Source organism: Aythya fuligula, chromosome 3 (assembly GCF_009819795.1).
Source record: "Aythya fuligula isolate bAytFul2 chromosome 3, bAytFul2.pri, whole genome shotgun sequence".
In the NCBI taxonomy this organism is placed as follows: domain Eukaryota; kingdom Metazoa; phylum Chordata; class Aves; order Anseriformes; family Anatidae; genus Aythya; species Aythya fuligula.
This window is the reverse complement of record NC_045561.1, coordinates 86,769,634-86,783,235: the sequence shown is the minus strand read 5'-3', so window position 1 is coordinate 86,783,235 and position 13,602 is coordinate 86,769,634. Positions and strand designations below refer to the sequence as shown.

At 44.0% G+C, this 13,602-nt stretch overlaps 1 protein-coding gene across 2 annotated transcripts in view; it reads left to right on the top strand.

The window, feature by feature from the left end:
* Positions 1-13,602, top strand: part of CD109 (CD109 molecule) — a 90,744-nt gene that overhangs the window by 17,337 nt on the left and 59,805 nt on the right. The window lies entirely within an intron of this gene.

Here is a 13,602-nt window from a genome sequence, read left to right as displayed (position 1 = left end):
TGAAAAACCTATCTAAAATAGTTTTATTTTGTTGAACACTTTTTTGGGCAGACGGCTTCCCTGGTTTGGTGTGCAAACATTTGTGCTGGTGGAACCGAGATGGTTCAGAGTTGGGAATTAAAGGCTGAGGACAACTTTTTTTATTTGTTTAATCTTGCAGGCTGAGTTCAGCCAAGTACCGAAGCATGAGAGCTTTTAAGTACCTGTCTGACAAAGTGCATCTGTGGTTGCTTAAAGGATGTGCTCTGGTCCTCTAGCAGCAGCTCAGTGTGGTGCATGTGATTGTGTTTAAACTTCTGAGTTAGTTCCATAAAACGATCTTGTTGAATGAGAGGCACAGCTATTTTCTTCTTCATATAACGTAACTCTTGCTTTATATTAAAATTAGAGTGCTTAATGGTTGATCAAACAATCACTGGTTTAACATTACAGGAAGGGGACTTTTCATTTTTGAGCAATTTTTGGAAAACTGACCTTTAGAGAAAGACTGCAGGAATGGAGCTTGGTTCATATCCTCTCCTCTGCTTTGCAAGTAACAAAGGGATTACAATTAGTGATTATTTTATACAACACATAAGTAATTATTATCATATATACAAAACTTTATATAATTACTAATTATATTTATTAATAAGTGGCAAATTTATATTCCTTGGTCTAAGTGAGGAAGTCTGTGTGTGCATGTGCATTTAAACAAGTGCAGCTACTTAAAGCTTGTCCTAACCTAGCAGAATCCAAGCGTAGCAAGGGAGGTAGCTTGAAGACCAATGTTTTGGTATGGAAATTAAGTTGATTAGTTGTAATGACTAGAGGCCCACTGAATGTCTGCAAGCAGTGTGTTACTGCTACAGATAAACTCTGTGTAAACAAATGTAGCAAAAATTGTCAGTGTGTAACCAGGAGAGAATAGGCTTCCATTATCTACAGTGGACTCAAGGAAAACACAAAAGCAGTAATTAAAGCTGCTTGTGTGTGCCATATCAGGCCTTGACACATTTTCTGTGGGGATGCAATATCAGAAAGATCCTCATGCTGATTGAAAATGACTGCAGAAGAAAACAATGGCTTTCATGCAATCCAAGCTGTTGGGTTTTCTGGGTCAACAAATAAAAATGATGGGAATAACAGACAGGCAAGTTAAATTCTGTGCATGAATGGCTTGATTTTCAGTGATTACAGTGAAGGCTGGTTCTTACCATGCCTATACCAATACCAGTGATTGATCAGTAAAGATGTAATTTGAATTGGCAAGAAGTGTTGACGTGCTAGATTTGCTACCTAGCACTGCAGTATGTATCAGTGTATGAGAAAACCTTATACCTTAACCAAGAGATCCTCTGAACAGTCTGCTTTCTTTATGGGTGCTGAAATGATTTGGAAAAAGTAAGTAACATACAAGTTGAAAAAGAACTAATTAAAGAAAGGCTTTCATGTTTAATGAGGTGTCATCATTTACCTGACTCCTTGAACAATTTTAATTCTTAAGAGTAAGGTTTGATTAAAGCTGGTACTTAATGCACAATGCAATGTATTTAAGGCATGGTGAGTGAGAAGTACTCTGAGAACTGAAGAAGCAGGTTTAAAATAATTTGGGTTCCCTGTAAATTGCTTGTAAATGTTAATTACTTTGCTCTGTTTTTCTACATTTCTTCTACATTGCAGTAAACTTGTTAACAGAGGGAACTCTGAAGTAGAGCGTGGTAAACACTCAACCAGGATTTACGAAACATGACAGACTTTGGGAGAATGTCTGTCAAGTACAGACATGTAGTGATCATCCTTATAGACAATGGAAATTCTGCTTTTACCAGCAGGCATGTTTTGCATGCTTAATAATATGGTTCTGACTGTGTTAGTATGTGAAACAGTGAAAAACATGAGTAGTAAAGTAACAGCTAAACGAGAATGAATGGCCTAGGCATGTCAGTCCCTTTTGTTAAGTTGCCTCTGTGCCTTATTTCAGGATGAAATGACTGGCTCATTGGTGACTACAAAATCCATCCTGAAAATGTAGGACTGTGGGGTAAAGGATTTTGCTGACAGTTCAGTGGGACAACTCCTTTCTTTGTAATTCCGCCTGAAAAGCGAAGCAGCAAGAGAGCAGGAGCACCATGTTTTCACATGCGTACTCTCCACCTCCAAACATTGGTGAAATACTCCACATGAAAAATAAGTTGTCAAATATTCATCACGCACAGGTAACCGATGCAAAATTGGAATCAAGGAAAGGTTTTGGGGAAGGAGGTGCTGGGGCTGGATCCAGAGGCAAGGCAGCTAGTAAAGAAGATGACACTTTCTTATGTGCTTTCATCTTTCTGGAATACATGGAAGAAAAAACACAGGTTTCCATGGCTGTTGTTGAATCCATCTTAGTTTACTGATAACAAACCCATTGCGTAGATTGCAGAGAAATGGAAATACCAGTCCCATCCAGTTCCTGAGCTTTATGTTATTGGTTGTGTGGTGTTTGAGGCTTGAGGGAGAGAGTCCTTCTGTGGCTTCATGGCTTTGCCTGAAGTCATTCTGGTCACCACATCCTTCACTGGTACCCAGCCAAGGACAGTGAGGCAGACCAAGTGCTGCAGACTATTTCATGGGAACTTGGGAAGGAAACGGGATGGAATAACTTGGCCATGGCAGGAATGATGGCAGTGGGGAATTTCTTTACGGAGAAGTGAACAGTAACATGTTAGCATGCGATTGTCCATTGCGTGTGTGAGCTGAAAGGGCTTTACAGCTTTTAGGAAAGGGAGCAAAACGAAACAAAACCCACAAAGTAAAGGCTGTGAATTTGGAAAGAAAGGAAAGTGATGCCAATAAACAATGGGATTTCAGAAACAAGAAGGAAGGGAAGCAGCGGGAGAAATCTCTTGAAGGGTTCGTATTAAAGGGATATGTGCACATTACCCTAACACAGCAGAAGGGTTAAAAATAGAGTGACTAAACACAATCTTAATACTGACCAAAAAATAGCAGAAAAATGAAGAAAAAAAAAAGTGTGTATAAACTGAAAATGAGATCAGATTACAAAGGCGGAGCATAAATGAGTAGCATGGGTAAGAAGGGACAAAACTGGAAAGGTCAAGCCATGAACAGGAAAGAAAGTGAAGGATAACAAGGCAGGATTTTTAAATACTGTGTTAGGAAGATTGGCAAAGAGCGTGGCTTGTTCCTGGCTAAGATGAGCAGGGCACTGGTCGGCGATGCTGAGAGGCAGATATGCGTTCAGTCTTCACGGACAGGATCAGCTGTGAGCCAGCCCATAACACAAGGAGCTGCAGTGCACAAGGGCGAGGAAGTAAGGCAGCAAAAGGGGACGAACAGGTCAAAGAGCACTTGGGTGAAGTAGGCTTTTAGGCCCAATGTATCTGCAGGATAGGGCCATATCTTGACTTTAGTAAGGTTTTTGACACTCTGTGGTGTGACATTTTGGTAAAACGGCTGGGGGAAGCAGGGACAGCATGGAGCTCTGAAAACGTGCATTTGTGTCTGGTTGAAAAATAATATTGACAAAAGAGGACCAAGTGGTTCACCCTCAAATGGGAATTAGATTGCCTTGGAACTGCACTGTTCGATAGTACTGACGTGGGTGACAAAAGGAGGAATGTTTCTTAAACTGGTGAGGGGGTGGCGGGGTGCTGGGAAGCAGGATTAGATTTCAAACTCATTTTTGCAGTTTGGGAAATGATTAGTGGAAAAAAACTAGGATGTGATTCAGTAGGGCAGCTATAGTGTTCTGCTCCTGTTGAGGAGTAAAAGAGTGAGAGTTTACTGGGTGAGGAACAAGGTTAGGCAGCAGCAGTCCTGCAGAAAGGGAGTGTGTGTGCTTGGGGTGGTGTGAAGGGACTCTAAGGTGAAAGCTTTCGAGTAATACTGTAGTGCTCAAAAAAAAGAAGGCAAACGCTGTACTAAAATGTATAACAGAAATGTTTTCTGTAAGCTACGAGAAAGTATTCTAGTTATTTTCACAGCTCTAATTAGCCATCCTGGGGAATGTGTTTTTGGGTGCTTTTAAAGGAGCATGAACCAAAAATTCCAGAGGAGAGCTGAGAAGATCTCTCAAGGAGACGAGTTCAAACCAGACTGAAGAAGGTGGGCCTTCATGTGAGGTGGAAATAAATTTTGGAGCTTCATTTCCTGGGTGTGGTGGATGGAAAATGTGATTGCACAGATTCATGAGACAAAAGTCGATCAAGGGCTGGTCTGGTATAAAGACATTCATTTTGGCTTTTCAGGTCCTGAGCCTTAAATTACATAGGCTGGTGGAGTACCCAAGGAAGGGTAATCGTGTGCTTGTGGTTTTTATGCTTTTCAGAGGTCTGTCCTTGACCCTTGCTGGAGACAGGACCCTGAGCTAAATAAACTTTTGGTTTCGTCCCTGGGAGTCTCTTTCATGTTCTGGATAACATTTGAGGAGAGATTGGAGGAAGGGGGGTGAATTGTGAGAAGTGACCTATACGCATGGTTATTACCCCTCAGGTAGATAGAAGGTAGCCTTAAAGAGAAAGGGGTGGGAGCTGAGAGTGGGTCTTGAAATGGGTCTAGGGTGATGTCTTTAGTGTCTAAGCAAAAAAAAATAATCCAAACTGAAGTGCTGTGGAGCACTTCACACCTGCAGAAGTAGGAAACAGTTGGGAAATTTGTGTACACAGGTGACTTCTCTTTTCAAATGACTCTTGACTGCATTGGCAGTGGTGCTGGATCCTGTGCTGTCCTTGGCTACTTGTGAAGGCAGAGGTGAGATCCTGTCTGCAGAGTTTGAATAGTTCATGGGAAGAGATGATGCTGGTTCATCCAGATTTACTGCAGTCCAAAGAAATGTTTGCACAGAAAATGTGGCCAGAGTGACTGACCCCCTTATCCCCAACTTCCCCGATTTCCTGGAGGTGCAGCTGTGAGGCCCAGGTGTTTCTTTTGAAGAGTAAGGGAATTGTATTGCCTTCATTTATCGATGAAAGAAGTCTCTGGTAATATTTTTATATATCTAAATAATTTTGTGGTCTCAGAAAAATGATGTGGGTTTGTCCTCACGGACTCTGAATGCCTTCCAGAAAATGGAAGAAAACCAATGTAAAAACAAACCCTCTTCTTTCACTGCCTCTTAGAGGAAGCTTAAATAGTACTTGAGTGTTTTCTTTTTCAGTGAATGAGTTTGAAAGGTGACCTGACTTTGAAATTTTACTCCAGTTGAAGCAATTAATGGCACGAGGGTGGTAGTAATACCACCAAGCCTCTGGCGTAGATAGGCTTGGCCACAGTTTGTCCTGTTATGATTTCCCTCTGTTTTAAATCAGAGTAAGGACTGCAGCTGTTCTAAATTGCAGCAATAGTGGCTTTGTGTTTATTATCCATTGTGGTGTCCGTGAAATAATGATGTCCAACAGTGCCTTGAAAGCCGGGCATGCAGACGCCCCTGTGTTTGCATATTTGTGTATAATTGCCAAGGGAAGAGTAAATGAATGAGATTAATTTCCCATTTAGTTGCGTAAAGGCTTAAGTCTGAGATTTTTCTGAATTGGCTGCATGCTTTCATAGACTGGGTCTGACATCAACAAAGTTTCCTCTGTAATGTTCGAAACTTGTCTTCCTAACTAACAGCAGTAAATAGATAATACCTGGGAATAAAGTTGTTTGGATGTGGTAGGCAACAATAGGTTCAGATACAGGTTCTGGGGGACACCACTAGGCCTCCAAAAAGTAACTTAAAAGAAAAAAAAACATGCTGAAATGGACACAAGTTACTTACATTCCTAACCTGGATGTGCTGGGGTACACTTCTGGTTTTGGGTTATATTTTAATCTCTAGATATATCAAACCATTTGTGTAACTCTCCAGAGGATTCACAAAGAGCAAGGGGATAGGTGCAGTATTACCAAGAGACTGAGCAGCATCACCTTTTTCATCCGTGGAGAATAAGTTTGTTTCCTGTAGAAAGAAAATAAATTTATTTTCCCCAAGCACCGCTACAGGCTGGGAGATAAGTGGTTGGAAAGCTGCCTGGCAGCGAAGGACCTGGGAGTATTGGTTAATAGTCGGCTGAACATGAGCCAGCAGTGTGCTCAGGTGGCCAGGAAGGCCAACAGCATCCTGGCTTGTATAAGAAACTGTGGCCAGCAGGTCTAGGGAGGTGATCGTCCCCCTATACTCGGCTCTGGTGAAGCCGCACCTCTAGTACTGTGTTCAGTTTTGGGCCCCTCGCTACAAGAAGGACATTGAGGTGCTTGAAAGAGTCCAGAGAAGGGCGACGAAGCTGGTGAGTGGTCTGGAGAACAAGTCCTATGAGGAGCAGCTAAGAGAGCTGGCATTGTTCAGCCTGGAGAAGAGGAGGCTCAGGGGCAATCTTATCGCTCTCTACAGGTACCTTAAAGGAGGCTGTAGCAAGGTGGGGGTTGGTCTATTCTCCCATGTGCCTGGCAACAGGACGAGGGGGAATGGGCTAAAGTTTTAGGACGGGGAGTTTTAGGTCGGATGTTAGGAAGAACTTCTTTACCTAAAGGGTTGTGAGGCATTGGAATTGGCTGCCCAGGGAAGTGGTGGAGTCACCATCCCTGGAGGTCTTTAAAAGACGTTTAGATGTAGAGCTTAGGGATATGGTTTAGTGGAGGACTGGTTAGTGTTAGGTCAGAGGTTGGACTCGATGATCTTGAGGTCTCTTCCAACCTAGATGATTCTGTGTGATATGGAGTGTGCGTGACAAAAAGTCTGTGGATGGCTCTTACAGGCTGGGCTCGGGAAAGAGTTGAAAGGAGCCTGTATTTGTGGTTCAGTGCCTGGGATGGTAGCTGTAAGAAGCCCTTTGACTAAAGAGATGATTTAGTTTTAGAAATATGAAGCTGTTCCCTTTTTCCTACCCAGCGTGCAGTGTTTCAGATAAACCGCAGAGGGTTTTAAGTATTGTATTCTTGCAGCTGGCCTCTCTGACCGCTCGTCTGAAAGTGATAATAATAGTGGCATCTACTGAGACGGCTGTTTTACATCAGAAAACTGAGCAGAGAGTTAGATATCTGAATTAGACCCTAAGTGTAGAAAGAAATGAGAAGGGCCTGCCTGTCTGCCCTGAATGTCTGTCCTGATGTCCACCAGCAATCCGTAATGCATCTGTTTGAGTGTGGTGCTGTACCTCTGTCTATTGCCTGGCCCAAATTTAGCCATAATTTAACAGCAGTGGCTCAGTCTGTGTATTTTGGGCTGCTTGTGTAACTAACCAGTGATAGTTTTGGTGCTAATTTAGGGTAATAGATGAGGTGTGTAACACATTTAAGGAAACCTGGAAACTCAACAGGTTTGTAGGCCTTCTTTTATGAATCAAAAAAGATTTTTCACTCCCTGGGCAGTTTAGCTCTTGGTAGTTATACTTCTTTCTTTCTTCAGAAAAGAGAAGAAAAATAGGAAGAAAAATTTGGAAGGACATTGAAGAACATTTTTTATTTCTCTGATGTTAAAATGATTTTTTTGAAATAGACTCCTTGGGAGAAAAAAAAATCCATTTACCACTGTAAAGAAACTGCTGTTCTGTAAACGATTCCTAAGCTTGGGTATGTGAACACGGCTGCCAGAAGAAGACCATGACATCATTTCAGTAAATCAGTGCAGAGTGGTTCCAGTTATATTCCTGCATTCCCTGGCAGGACTAAGAAGAAACAAGGATGTAGGTAGAAAAGGTTAAGTGAAAAGTCTGTTTGCAGCAATAGATACCTGCTAAATAAGCTAGGATGTAGGGTAAAGACTGGAATTTATATAAATGAGTTGCTGGCTTAACTGCTGTTGTGCTCATTTATATTGGCACGAGTTGTAGTTAATTATGCCAAGTCATAAAGTCACTTTTCTGGAACCTCGATCCTTTTTTGGGAGTGGAAGCTGAAACAGGAGTGTTTATGTCTGTATAGATATAACTGGGGCCAGGCTGCGTGGCAGAGAGCAGATCAGGATATCTGTAGGGCATGTAACCTCAGACCACAAGCTCTGTCAGGTGATTCAGGGGAAACGCCACGTAGTGCTGAGATTATTTGGAACAAATCACTGAGAATATACATCTGTCATCTTTTGAAAAGCCCCTCTGAAGGAACACATAAATAGGCCCAGTGCTGGTATTGCCAGCTCAGGAACAGGTAGCATAAGTTTTTTGGGTTTTGGTCGGGCCAATTAGATGGGAAGAACGTAAGATGCTGTTGTTTGTGTGTATCAAAGATGATCTAGTCCGAACCGCCTGACCACTTCAGAGCTAACCAGAAGTTAAAGCATATTCCTGAGCGTATTGCCAAATGTCTCTTGAATACTGACAGGCACAGGACATCCACCACCTCGTCAGTAGGCCTTTTCCAGTGTCTGACTCACCCTCATGGTAAATAAACTTTTCCTAACGTCCAGTCCAAAACTCCCCTGGTGTGACTCTGTGCCATTCCCTCATGTTCTACCTATCTGCTTTGCTAAAAGGACTGTTAGACCTGTAAAAATGTTATGGTGGTAACATATTAAAAAGAGTTTGATTCCCACTGCCATTCATGCTGGTGACATCTCACTGCCCTGCGGTCTTCTTTTCTTCTTCTGTTGGATTGTCCTAAATGCCAAGGACAAGAGAAATAGAAAAGGAGGCTGGACAATGCGGGTGTTGTTTCCATAGTATTTCTGTATATTTCTTCAGTGCAGTATTTATCGAATATACCACAAGTTTCAGGAGTTGTGTGTGTGTGAAGTGATTTTATAGGATCACAGAATCACAAAGGTTGGAAAAGACCTTCAAGATCATCTGGTCCAACCATCCCCCTACCACCAATATCACCCACTGAACCATGTCCTTACGCACCACGTCCAAGCCTTCCTCAAACACCCCCAGGGACGGTGACTCCACCACCTCCCCGGGCAACCCGTCCCAGTGCCTGACTGCTCTTTCTGAGAAGAAATGTCTCCTTGTTTCTAACCTAAACCTCCCCTGGTGCAGCTTGAGGCCATTCCCTCTAGTCCTATCACTAGTTATCTGCAAGAAGAGGCTGACCCCCAGCTCCCCACACCTTCCTTTCAGGTAGCTGTAGAGAGCAATAAGGTCTCCTCTGAGCCTCCTTTTCTCCATACTAAACACCCTCAGTTCCCTCAGTTGCTTCTCACAGGACTTGTGCTCCAGGCCCTTCACCAGCTTCGTAGCCATTTTGTGAGTGATGAGGAAGGAGGCCTGTTCTGGAAATGTCATGATCCCACCCAGTTTCTTTCCTCAGGATTAGTGTGGAATAGACCACTGAATTTTTCCTGCCTCCCTCTTCATCTAGGGCATGGCTCCCACCTGGGAGTGAAGCCCACACAGCAGCAGGGACCTGTGCTTGCTCCAGGTCTTTCTCTCCATGGTGTGTGGCAGCAGTGCCGGTTATTGCTCTGCTGCAGAGAGCAGAGGTGGGGAGCCAGGAGGAAGCGTCCTCTGCTCTGTGGTGCTCAGTGCAGGTGGAGTAATCGTAGTGGGCTCCTTGCTAAGCCTATTTCTACACCTGGACTTAGCCACCTGCAATTGCTGGGAGCTGTATTTAATGCCTGAAGTCGGCCCTCGTGGGGATGTGCTGAAGGAGGGAGATAGTGTCCAGCTGCTTGGTGGCAGGGGTCCCAGCAGGGCAAAGCTGCCTGCTAGCGGTTGGACTGTGGTTAGCTCCTAAAAACATGGGAATGCTGTACCATTAAACATAACTGAAATTCATTGAGCGGATGGAAAAATGTGGTGCATTTCAGCAATTCAGCAGTGACAAAGAGGAAATGTTTTGCCTGCTGCTCTTGCTTGAGGATGTCTGTAGCCACCTCTGGGCGCAGCTGAGTGGAGCTGTGGGAGGTGGCTCAGAAGCTCTGAGAACATGGGAAAATCTTGCAGGACAGGGAGACTTGCTACAACACCAAAGAGTTCCCGATCTGCCAAGGCTGCTCGATTCCTAACAAAATAATTACGTAGTGGCATGAAATGGGAGATTACCTAATGCCCCAGAGCCTGTTGTATGATTTTTCACTGGCTGGGAATGAGACAATGCTCTGGGCTTTATCACGGGAGCCAGACAGCTCCCTAACACAGCTTTCTTCAGGAGGTAAATGCTTTCTGAGTTGCACAGAGGGGAAAGGGCTGTGATATAACTCTCCTTCCTCCCCGGCAGTTTCCCCATCTGCATCATGGCTGTGCCTTAGTTGTTATCAGGAGATGGATGCAAGCAGGCAGCATTCTGGTTAGAAAGTTGCCCGGTGCCTGCTCTGTCCCAGGTCAGGTTGCTTTGCATGCTGCGCGATGCTGCGCGGAGCAATGAGCCCTCTGCCCTTGCAGTGTGTGCACATTGGTGCAGGTGGCAGAGGAAACAAAGCCAGAGGTGTGCACTGTGGCATGAATATCAGATCTGTATTCAGTGCCTCACAAGGTACTGAAGCCACTGCTATAGCCATGGCTATGTTTGTCTGTCTGTGTTGGATAGATTAAAGCTTGTGTAGCAGTACCTGACCATGTGCATACCTGCTCAGGCATGTTGTAAGTAAAGCTGAGTTCCTCTCTTGTTGATAACTGATTATCAGTAGCATCAAAGATTTTGTTGTTGTTGTTTTTCTTTCTTTTTTTTTTTTTTTTCCTGGTGTCACAATGTCCTGGGTTGTGGTTGTATAAAACTCAGCTTTAGCACAGCTTTATTCATGTAGAGGGATGGGAAATAGAGAAGTGTTAGTCACACTCTTGTTACACAACTGAGAAAAAGTTCAGGTGGTAGCTTTATAACATCTCTATTATTGCCAGTTGTCCTGCATCCAGCCTCCTTTACTGGTGAAATATCATAATCCCTTCAAAAAGGTCACCACCTGCTGACCAGTGCCCAGAGTGTCCCCAGGCAGTGGTTCCCCGACCCCAGCCAGCCCCCCTATATTAACTGTTCAGCATGATGCCATATGGTATGGGACATCCCTTTGGCCAGTTTGGGTCAGCTGTCCTGGGTCTCTCCCCTCCCAGCTCCTGCTGCACCCCCAGCCTGCCCGCTGGCAGGACAGAGCGAGAAGCTGAAATGTCCTTGGCTTGGTGTAAGCACTGCTCTGCAACAATTAAAACATCAGCGTGTTATCAGCACTATTCTCACCCTAAATCCAAAACACAGCACCACACCAGCTCCTAGGACTCTAACTATTAACTCTATCCTAGCCAAAACCAGGACACTGGTTAACAGTCATGAGTTAGGAAGACACAGGCTTCCTTCAGGTGAAATGATGTCCCTTCTTAATAGGTGCAGAATTCTTTGGGTAGGTGTTGGGAATAAGTATGTCGTTAGGTGAGAGGGATTTACATTACCTGCACATTGAGTATTCTGCAGCTCTGTGCAATTCCTCTTCTGTTGCCAGTGGCTCTCCAGCACTTCTGTGCCAAGCAAGCTCAGCTGTGTCTGGGGCTCCTTGCCTTTGTGTGGTGGGCCAGAGTGCCCACTCTGCTTGCTGGTGGGAAAAAAACGTGTGTATTTTGCCTGAGACTCCTGGCTGGAAAACCTGGAAGGCTGGTGGGGTTGCTGAGAGTCAACAACTGCATGGGCTGCTTCTCGAGTGAAGAGGACAGAGGGATGGGAGGGAAAAACTGTGGCTTCAGCAGTAGCATCCTGTGGAAGGAGCTGTGTCGCTTAGGGCCAGATGCCATCCATCCTTGTTAAACCGTTGGATACCAGAATAAAGTACTGAAGTGTGCTACCCACAAACATCATTTGCAGGATGTGAGTCATTTGGTTTAACCCAGGTTGTAATTTGGCGAGATGGTACACGCTGAGTGGGGCTTTTCCTTGAGCACTCCGACAGCAGCAGGAACACACTGCTTTCAGTCCATCACGACTTCCTTCTACTTGCCACTGTCAGAGAAATGGCTTTTTTTTTTTTTTTTTTTAATTAACATTTATTGGAGTTCAAATATCAAATAATTGCTTCATCTTTGAATGCTTTTATGCTCACAATAAATATAGGTGTCAGTCTCTCTCTTTATGGGAGTTATAAAAATGTGTAACTGAGTGGAAATTCCAAAGCAGTTCTGGTGATACATGAAAAGCAAATCCTGCAGTGGCTGCAGTACCCATTTAAATTTTATGGCACTAATTAGAAAATTGTTGAAGTATGTTTTTGCCTTTAAAACGGTCAAATATGGCTGAACGGTAATGGCTGCAGATTTTATCAGCCACGAGGTGCCACTCTTTTCCAACCTCAGCCAAAAAGGCCTGTAAAACACTAGTAATGTTTAGATATGAGAGGTAATGATACTGAGAGGCAACACCATTAAAATCAGCAAGAGAAAGCACAGTACATAATTAAAATAAAAGCTGTGGCACTTAGTGGCTCCAGGATGTTATGTTATCCAGGATCTTAACAGCACATTTATTTGGATTGTGAGAAAATTTGAGGCCACGTTATCTGAAGTAGTTAAAATATTAAGTTACATTAACCCCTGCACATTAAACGTGCTAGTTACTCATTCCCAAGGGGCTGTAATGGAGTGAGGATGGTTAATTCTTTGTGCTTTGTTGCTTAAGGGTGGTAAATGCTGTGCAGGGTTTTGTAAATTTTGACCTTTATCTGAGCTGCAGAATCAACAGCAAATAGTAACTGGGGTGGAATAGAAACCTGAATAGACAGTAAGGATGTTTCAGTGTGTGTGTGTGTTTCAGAATGTAAAGGAAAATGTTCGAGTGGAGAACGTGGGCATCTGCTCCCACCAAACAGAGAAATGCTATTGCTGTAGGACTGCTCTGGAGTCGATCCTTTTGCCAGGCTGTATTGCACATCTTCCATCAACCCTGTAAAGAGGAAAGGGGCAGAGGGGATCTATCTGGCAAAGAGGAGGCTGAGGGCCAGAGCCCAGTGAAGAAGCAGCTTTAGTTGCTGTAGAGGTAGTGGCTCAGCACAGACAGACTGTCACACTGGCTTTCTTTTCTGTTTGTCCCCCTAGCACTGAAAGCACCAGGGAGGTCATTACCTCTAGAGGGAATGCCCAGGATTAAGGATTTTTTCACTGTTTGCCTTTCATTAATAGCATGCAGTTTAAAGTCTTTATTTTTATATTTTTTTAAAATTCCTTCTGGAAACATTGTCTTGATAAAAATGACTATGAAAAGTAGTCAACTATTTAGCTGAAGAAGAGATTAATACAAAATACCCTGGGTTTCTCTTCCGTGTGAAGGAGTTGCGGAGTCAGCTTCTTTGCAGGAGCAGAGGAATGCTTTGGTCCTGGACCAGCCATACCCGAGAGGGGATTTGTTTTCAAGGAGAGCGAGGCCAAACCATATCCTCCTTGTTCAGGTAGCTCTCAGCTGGGACTCTGTTGGCACCTGCAGACCATTATTTAAGTGGAGCATTGCATTTCAGTTTTTTCTGGGCTGTGCTGTTCCGTCTGCTTCTTTTAGTGGTTTTGGGACAGTAGCGATTGTTAGGGAGCTGCTAAATCCAGCAGGCTGGCAGGGGCTGCCCCAGGTCCAGCCAGTAGTGAGGCTGGGCACATGTTCCCAGCAGGCACACAGACACAGGGATACCTGTATGTGGTATGTACATCCAGCGGCTGGTCGCACAGACCAACACAGGCACGCTCAGCATTCACGCAAACAGCCCCAGTTACCTTACCTCTGGCTGATCAGGCTGAAGGA